This window comes from Halyomorpha halys, unplaced genomic scaffold (assembly GCF_000696795.3).
Source record: "Halyomorpha halys isolate HHAL.00 unplaced genomic scaffold, Hhal_1.1 Scaffold378.1, whole genome shotgun sequence".
Taxonomy (NCBI): domain Eukaryota; kingdom Metazoa; phylum Arthropoda; class Insecta; order Hemiptera; family Pentatomidae; genus Halyomorpha; species Halyomorpha halys.
The window spans coordinates 666,301-675,286 of record NW_027108204.1 but is presented as its reverse complement, the minus strand read 5'-3'; the positions used below and the strand labels follow the sequence as shown (position 1 = coordinate 675,286).

At 33.3% G+C, this 8,986-nt stretch overlaps 1 protein-coding gene and 1 long non-coding RNA gene across 4 annotated transcripts in view; one reads left to right on the top strand and one right to left on the bottom strand.

The window, feature by feature from the left end:
- The window catches only part of RhoGEF3 (Rho guanine nucleotide exchange factor 3), a gene marked incomplete at its 5' end in the record, with an annotated part of 449,678 nt that overhangs the window by 208,639 nt on the left and 232,053 nt on the right, over positions 1 to 8,986 (top strand).
- On the bottom strand, positions 100 to 1,403 carry LOC136795570 (uncharacterized). Its single transcript, XR_010843199.1, has 2 exons — positions 963 to 1,403; positions 100 to 221 (listed from the first exon to the last, which is right to left on the bottom strand). It is a non-coding gene; the product is annotated as an uncharacterized lncRNA (long non-coding RNA).

Sequence of the window (8,986 nt, the reverse complement as noted above, 5' to 3'; positions counted from 1 at the left end):
TATCGATATATATATATATATATAGAGAGAGAGAGAAGATGGGTTTCCGCGAGTCAGCTCGTTAGCTTACAAAGGTTTCTTAAACAAAAATATTCACAATTTGTTATAAAATATTTATTGCCAGGTCATGGAGGGGTACCTCGAGGTGCCAGGTGCCTCGAGCTCCTAACCAGATGCCACCAGTGGATCGGTGTAGAGTCTCCGCTGCCTGCTCTGGAGACCTAGCAAAAATATGGGTCAGAAAAAATGCTGCAGATGTTAGGTGCTTTAAAAAAACTTGAAATGCTATCCTCAAAACATTAGTAATTTTAGTGGCCATATTAAAGAAAATATGATAGGTAATTGAATTATAACATTGATGTAAATGTGAAAATTGGAAGGTTATATTCTCTTTGTAAACTATTAAAGTTTACTCAGGGAGTGGCATAGCTTTTCTTCCAAGTAAAAGTGTAGCCAAAAAAGGCTACGCCCTTACGACCTCTCATATCGTATCGTATGTGTCATTTGGGTACAGACATGATATATCCACAAGTTTATATTCTTCAACAATACAGTAGCAAACTATTTAAACACCTGAATGTTACATAATCGATTTCTAATGATTTCAACATCTGAACTGAGATTAAAAAAAACCTATGCCATCAATTTTTTGTAATATGATTACATAAAATATATGTAATTATACATATAACATATCATGTTATATGATTTGTTCAATTAAAGAAAATATCAAATTTGGATAGGTCGATGTTAATTTATTACGATATCAATAAAAACATCACCAGTTAAATTTTAACAATAATATCCTTGATTATGATTGGATGTCTAATTTACAAGAAATAATAGGATTGAGAAAAACAAATTATTTAGGCTATCACATACCCACCACCCGCCTAAGCTAAACCCCTTCAAAATCAATGTGGCAGTGGAGTATCGTCCCGATTGACGTGAATTTATTTTACCTGATCAATGAGAGCCCTCATAGTTGTGGGGCGGATACACCTAGTCGACATCCTCCTCGGTGTTCTTTGCTGCGTCCAGCGTACCACGAATCTGGGTCTTCCATTTCTGTGCTGTTGGCTCTCCCATCTTCGCATAACCAGGAAATGGCTCCAGGTTAGGACATTTTAGGTTTTATGAGCATAGAATTTGTCTGTGAACATATGTTCTTTTTTTTCAGTGTCTATTATTTTTTAGTGTTATGTAAGCTCTTCATACTATCGAACTATTAATTTGCTGGATTTGTCTGATGCTACGCGATTCTGTAACATTACTGACCATAAATTCTTGAAGGGTGTCTTTAAAGACTACATTAAGCAATGTAAGTAGCTTTTCTGGTGGTTACTAGATTACGTTACTTGGTAGGAAAGGTTATTCGTAAAGCATGGAATTTTTTCCTATCGAAAATGATTGATTGGGCGAATGACTATTGGCAGCTGGCTGATGATAGGAGTTCTAAAACAAGAGAGTACATTAAAAAAAGTTTGAGTCATTACAATGTTTAAAACAAAGCCAGTAACTCTTTTATCAAGATTTTATTTTTGATTTAATCTTTCTGATTCTAGCTATGGTTCATTTACCACGTCAAGGTGATAATAAGGGAATAAATACAGATTTTTTAAAAATAATTTATTTATTGTTATTTACAAATGTATAAACATATATACATCAAGTAAATTTGCTGTAAATGATATAATGACAGGATACAAACACGTGGAGAATCTAACCATTGATAGAACTCCATAAACATTTCTAGAGGAGAAGATCTCGAGGCCATCTTCTTTTCAGACGCCTAAGAGGATTATTAGGTAATGAAGGAGAAGCCTGGTTAGAAACGAGTTGGTTTGGGTGGTTGAGAAGTTTATTGTTACTGGTTCTGGCCAAATCAGCAACATATGGGACATTGAGGTCCTGACGGATGACTTGATTTGTGACAAAGTAAGGAGCATTAAGATTTTTTGAAGGATTTTGGTCTGTAACGATTGGAATCGGGAGGAATTCCATGGCTTAGCTGGTTTCCAAAGTTCAACTCCGTCTATCCAGATAGGCCTTATAATAGTCATGTAGATCAGTCTTTTGTAATGGATTAGAAGTTTAGACCGTCTGTCTAGTAATGTCGTAATAGTAGGAATCGACGAGCAGTTTTCAGTCTTGTATGAAGATTCCATGTCAGTCGTTTGTCCAAATTTGGTACCATTCTTCAAGGGTTGTGATATGGGATTAGAGGGTTTGGGATTCCATATAAGGATCATTCTTCACTGACAGTAGGCATGTGCCATCTGGATATATGGTGAGGATAGTCTAAGGATGGGTTGGGATGTCAGCTGTAAAAACTGTATAAAGGGTAGGGCCAAGGATAATACCCTGAGGTACACCAGCAGACTGACGAAAAAGGGATGAATATGCGCCGTTGTGATTTACTGGAAATAACCTGTCGAAGATATAAGAGTGGATAATGAGAAAATACGGATGGATTAGGAATTTACAGATCTTGTATGGAAGTCCTGGGTGCCAGACTCGATCAAAAGCTTGTTGTTCTACATCAAGAAAGACTCCCGAGCAGTACATTCCGTGCTCCAATGAAGACGAGACAACAACAACCACACAGTGGGATGTTCGGAATTCAAACTGGTAATCTGTGATTATGTTGTTGGAATCTAGGATGGGGTACAGGCGTTTTAAGATGATTTTCTCAAGAATTTTGCCCATGATAGGTAACAGAGAGATTGGAAAATAGGAGGATGGGTGTTCGTTTCGAGGTTTGGGAATCTTTTTGATTATGGATAATTTCCATGGGTCAGGAAAATATGTGGATCTGAGTACAGCATTGTAGATGTAGGTGAGGAAAAGAACATATTTTCGAGGAAGATATTTTAGAATATGGTATGTAATTAGGTTATAACCAGGAGCTTTGCGGGATGGTAACTTCTGGATGATGTTAGATATCTGAAGGATGAAGTGCTTTAGGTGGCAGGGTCATTTGGAGTGGGGTATTCAATTCTTCTTCAATGTATTCAAGGTGGGTTGGATTAAGGATACCAGGGTGTGGCTCAAAGGTTTTAGAAAAGTGCTGACCGAATATTTGAGATTTTTCTTCGTCCAATTTTGTTCATGTTTAAGATTCAGTAAGAAGTGGGTGATTAAAATTCTTGAAGTTGTGAAATTTCTTAGTAGTCGTCCATAAAGATTTGTCAGTAGTCCTGAGGTTTTGAGTTAAGTTATTTAAATTTTGCGTTTTGAATTTTTTAAGTTCTGTTTTAAGTTTGTTTGTCAATTTAGTATAATATGTTTTATCTGTTGAGTATCTAGTCCTGTTCCACTTTGCTCTTGCTCTGCGTTTTTTCTTTAATAAGATGCGGATGTGTTGTGACAGGTAAGTATGTATGGTATTATTAATTTTACTGCTCGTCTTGTTGTGACATTCTGTAAAGTTTTCTATGGCTTCATCAATCTCATGTTTAGTCTTAATTGGAATTTTTCAGGTTCAGATTGTTTTCCAAATCATCACGAAATCGACTCGTCCTTTAATCAATGAAGGAGGAGAGGGCTTAGGAACGAAGTTCGAATGTAAGATAATGTAAAAGGATAACTGGATTGTGGTCTGAGGAAAGGTCATCTATAGAGTCGATAATGGTCTGGGAACAGGAAATTTTGGGGATGATATATATATCTAGGACATCAGGACGCTTCTTGAGGGATGTGGGCCAATAAGTAGGACTAATGGGCGAGAGGATAGAAATACCGAATTTAAACTTGAAAAGTTGTCACATGAAGATTGAATTAAGAAAATAACTTTGTTGAAAGTTATAAAATAGTCATATGGGGGGGGGGGGAGTGTATATTCAAGAAAAACTAAAATGTAGAGGGTGTGCCGCTAAGATATATGAAGCCGAGAAGGGATTACGGTGAACCCCGTGGGCGTGGTAGAGAATCAGGGGCCAGTCACCGGCTGTCATTTATTTCAGTTTGGATAACAATGGCTGATATTCCAATTAACATAAACGTAATCCTGAGCTCCGAGTGTGTGGTCAACTTTCGTCTTTTTAGCTTCATTTTTCTGTTTAATACGAAAAGAGTATTGCCACCTTCATTGTGCATTTTATCACCAAAGAAGTATTATCTTATATCTTATTTTTCTATGCGAGTTCGGAAATTCCTAATATAAATCTGATGGTCCTCATGACTCTCCTGTTATTACAGTTTGTTCTCCGGCGGATTCATGTCTTGCTGTTGTAAAACAACCTGTAGGTTGGAGATTTTGATCTGCTGTATAATTCTTATCTCTTTTTTTTAGGGAAAAGTTCAACCTATTGTGGACTAATAGCCACTTATGTAGCCAGAATATCGAGTTATAATTTGTCTTGGGTTTTTTATATAAAAATCATTGATGATCTACTCTTAGTGTATCCTCTTTATCCTCTTTTATCTCCTTTATCCTTCTTTTGTCAATTTTTTTATTGCTTAGTATCATCATAGTTGTATTTTTATTATTTTTTCTCTAATCCGTGGGCTGGAAATAAATTTTTAACTTTCACATAATTACGATACAGACTAGAAAATATTAATAAACTAGTAACCCATCAGATTTTCCCGTGTTGCATTACATAAGAAATTAAACCAAATAAACAAACGTTAATAGATGGCAAACATTCCGATTAAGAAATAACCAGTTTTAGTGTGTTATGGGTGAGGGGTTTTAACAACTACTTTACTGAAATTAAACATAATTATAGAATTGTATTGTGCTACTATTACTTTTATTATATCTGAATTTATGATATTTTGATGGCTCGGCAGAGGCATCTAATAATCCTCTGTAAACTGTAAATCAACAAGAATTCGATTAGAATATGATGTTTGCCTTCGATTCTGTAGCGATATCTTTATGGCTTATACGGTTTTTGATACCAGTATGTTTATAACTAATATACTTTTCCTTTACTACCGAAGGTGGAGAAACTTTATGTTTATTTAGGAAATGAAAACAAATTACGCTCTGTACACTCTGTATGGACCGTCCTATATACTAGTGAATGACAAGTAGATAAATAGTGTGGCCGATGATGCCGAAGGAGTTGAGGCAACATCTCAGCGGCGTCGGCTCGATTCTGCACTGAGCGGATGAACTTTCATTTTGTGGTGGCCCCACCGAATGAAATCTCGATTCTCCCACACTGGTTAGATTAGGTTAACTAAATGTAGGAAAACCCCTTTAAAAATAGATGCTTAATTTACAAAAAAAAATAAGACTCATGGTAATATAACAACTTACAATCATACAAATTTCTTAAAAAAAAAAAAAAAAAAGAAAGACTCGACACCCGGAATCGGCAAGCCATCAATACAAGAAGATTAAGGTGAAAGATGGAGAGGAAGGGGGAATTAAAAAAAAAATTCTTAAAAGGAGGATATAAGAAATCAAATAATTAAGATGGATTGGATCATTGACAGTTTGTCCGAAAGGCCATCAAAAAGATTGAAACAAAGGAAGGAAAAAGTATTAAGGGTTTCTTTCCTTGAAAATAAATAAATATAAAATCAATTCCGCCATTTTTATTATTTGAAGGATCTGGCACTGTATTTGAGCCATTTACTTTTTCAGGCATCATCGTGACGGGCATTTGAGGTTGGTGACTGAGGACACCCAAATTATGATGATAGAATCTTGGAAGAATTGAATTCTCCTAAAATTTTATTCCTTGCTTTTGTTGGTTTTCCACACTTTATTCCCCGAAATCATCAGAAAAATTTAAAAAATAATAATCTGGTTCGCAAGCGAATCACACAACTTTTAATTTCCATCGTACCAAGAATACAATAAATAGGTTAACAAAATATAGCACAGTCGTGAACGTACGATTGCGACCGAGAGGAATCGGGCGCGCTCGGCTGTCTCCAATTTTTCAGTTTCTACTTCTCCATTTAGTGAATTATCAAATTCTTTCATAGTTCATATTTTTTTTCTCATTTTTTATTACTATTTACAATAAAAAACAGTTAATTATTTCAAATTTGAAAATACTTTAAATCAAGATTTTATTTGATAATTAGATATATAAACCTTGTTTATAACTATTCCAATGAAGTTAACACCTAGCTGATATTAAAAATCGCTTGATTGTTCATTAATATTAAGTTTAATCAAAATCGTTTTTTCCTTTAATAGATAATAGATTTTATCGAAAAACTTACTTTCATATCCCTAGCAACTTTGCAATACCACATTACTTCCCCTTACTATATACTCCATATATAGGTTGATGAAAGTATAAAATCGTTGTTGTTTGTGGTGATTGGATCATAAAAATCACTGATAAAAAATTGTGTTAGTATTAGCTTTTTTATGGGAAATTTTCATTAAAAATATCTCTGTTGTAAATTACAGCATTGAGTATGCCGTAGAAGAACTTGGCGACGAATATGGCTTCACAACCAAAAGAAATTTCGTTTTCAAGAACTAAGAGCAACCGAGTATTATTACGTTATTACCAGACCTGGTTGGTCTTACATAGTCATTGTAAACTTTTTTAGTTAAAAGTTTTATTTGGAAAAGATTAAAAATTTGGAGAAAATATATTGGGCGTGTAGGAACGGCTTTATGCATTGGTAGATGTAAATAAACTTACTGGATATTTTACTCTCAAGTTTTTATTAATTTAGTCTGGAATAATTTCAATATAATACATTTCAGTCTTCTAGTTCTGTTCATTATTCTTAGCACAATGAAATTAAGTGGTATCATTTCCTGGAAAGGGGCTGAAGTACCTCTGGACCGATAAAGCCACACATCTTGTGGAAGCGCTAGGAACAAGATTAGCAGTCGGAGGTTGAAGATAAGCAGATTGTTGATTAGATATGCGTGAGCTGCTGAGTGCGGTGGCGTGTAGGCGATCTTAATAACTTTCCCAGATAGGAAGTCTGTGTTTGTCTACAGAGTTCTCAACATCGAAGGCTAGGCAATACTACACCCTCATGCAAAAAGTTTTAAAATTGAGAATAATTTTATCTTGTTTTTGTTTTCTTGTAATTTAGTTTTCGAATCGCTATATTTATTCGTTAATTTATAAATTCTAAAATCTTTACAAAGAGTAATTAATGAAGAAAAACTTAATATATATAACGATAGAAATACTATTTTTTTAAAAAATGTATTTGTTGATATTTGCAACTGTATTAAATATATACAATAAATGAATGTGGTTTAAGTTATATTACAACGGCATGATACAGACTTACCCATTGATAGACCTCTGAGGTCATGTTGAATGACTTGATTTCTAACAAAGGATTTTACATATTTGTAATACTAATAAGGATTTTACATATTAATTACTTATTTGTAAGGAAAATTAAGGATTTTGGATTGTAATGATTGGATACGAGAGAAAGTCGATGGTTCAGTGGAGCCCTAAAGCTCAACTCCATAAGTTCAGATAGGCCTTACAGTCATATAAATGAGTAAATTGTAATTAGTTGGAAGTTTAGACCGTTTGTATGACAAAAATAAAAAATATTTTTAGAAATACCCGATCGGTATTTTGGAACGTAAATTAATCATTTGTCCGCTTTTTTAAACATTCAACAATATTTGATTTATTAAAGATGATATACCAAATCGGTTCATTATATTTAGGAAATACAATTTAAAAATATACACAATAGATTTAACGTTAATTTTGATTTTGACTACACTGCCTCTATGGTATATAATGACATCATAAAACATAAATATATTCTAAAGTTCTTTGAAGATGTTTTATCAATAAAAATGTTTCTCAAAGCAAAGTAAGAAGTTCGAATAAAGTGATAATTCTGATTAAGTTTTTTCCCCCCTTTCATTTGGTATCTAAAAGAATGTATATTTTTATTTTTATAATTTTTTAAATATTAATATTTAATATTAATTTTTCTCTAAATCCAGGAATGGAAGTGCTTATTAGTGCCACTTGGAACTATTATTGATTTGTTATTATTATTCTTTCCTCAATAAAAACAAATTAGTTCTAATTAGTCAAATACAATTGAATTAATGTACATAGTATACAAGGTTTGTTAATTTATCTTTTATCTGATTGTGAGGTCAAAACTATTTCAAGTTAAGTTGAACGTTTTTTATTTTTATTTTTTTCATAAATTTTAATCTTAAAAAACTATTTTATTATTAAAATTGAATATAAAATATTTAAAACTATTACATTCTCAAATGTATTGAATTTTTAAGTTTGTAGGGAACGGTACTAAACGAAATTCACAAATATTTTATCCTCTATTCATTCTATTAATCCCAAAATCTTGTATCCTTGGAACGCGGATGAATTTGAATGCAGTCCCTTCATTTGGAAATAATACGAGAGCTCTATAACAAGTGAAATCAATTATCCCCTCCAATTAGTCCGGATATTAATTAATTTGCCAATTAACTGACAGACAGAGGGGGCTTGGCAATCCACTCTGACGCTAGGTGGGGAGAACGTTTTTATACCTAACGCCTGAGGCGTAATAATCATCTACAAATACCCTTCATATATTTCTAATTATTAATATTAATTGACTCGTAAGGGTATCAAATTAACCAAAATATATGATTTGTGGGCCTTCGAGGATATAAGTGTGGTTTTTCGATAAAATCAGAAAAAAAGATGGATAACATTTATTTGTATATGCTAATGCAAAGACTTTACCAATTCTTTGATCACTAATTAAAACGCTTACTAGTTAGATGAAAATAAGATTGATTTTTAATCGTTTTATCCCCACTCCTTCACCCGGTAGGGCGTGTACCTGTTTCAATCTGTTATATTTTTAAGGCTAAATGTACCCTTCCTGAGACGCACCAGAATTTACTTTTCTATTTACTCCTAAACGGATGGCCCGATTTCGAATCTGTAAAGTGCATTTTCTTTTTTTCTAAAATAGAAGTTACTGAAATTAGGTTAAAAAATCACCAATCCAATAATAAGGAAAATAAGATGCAAAAATATGAGTT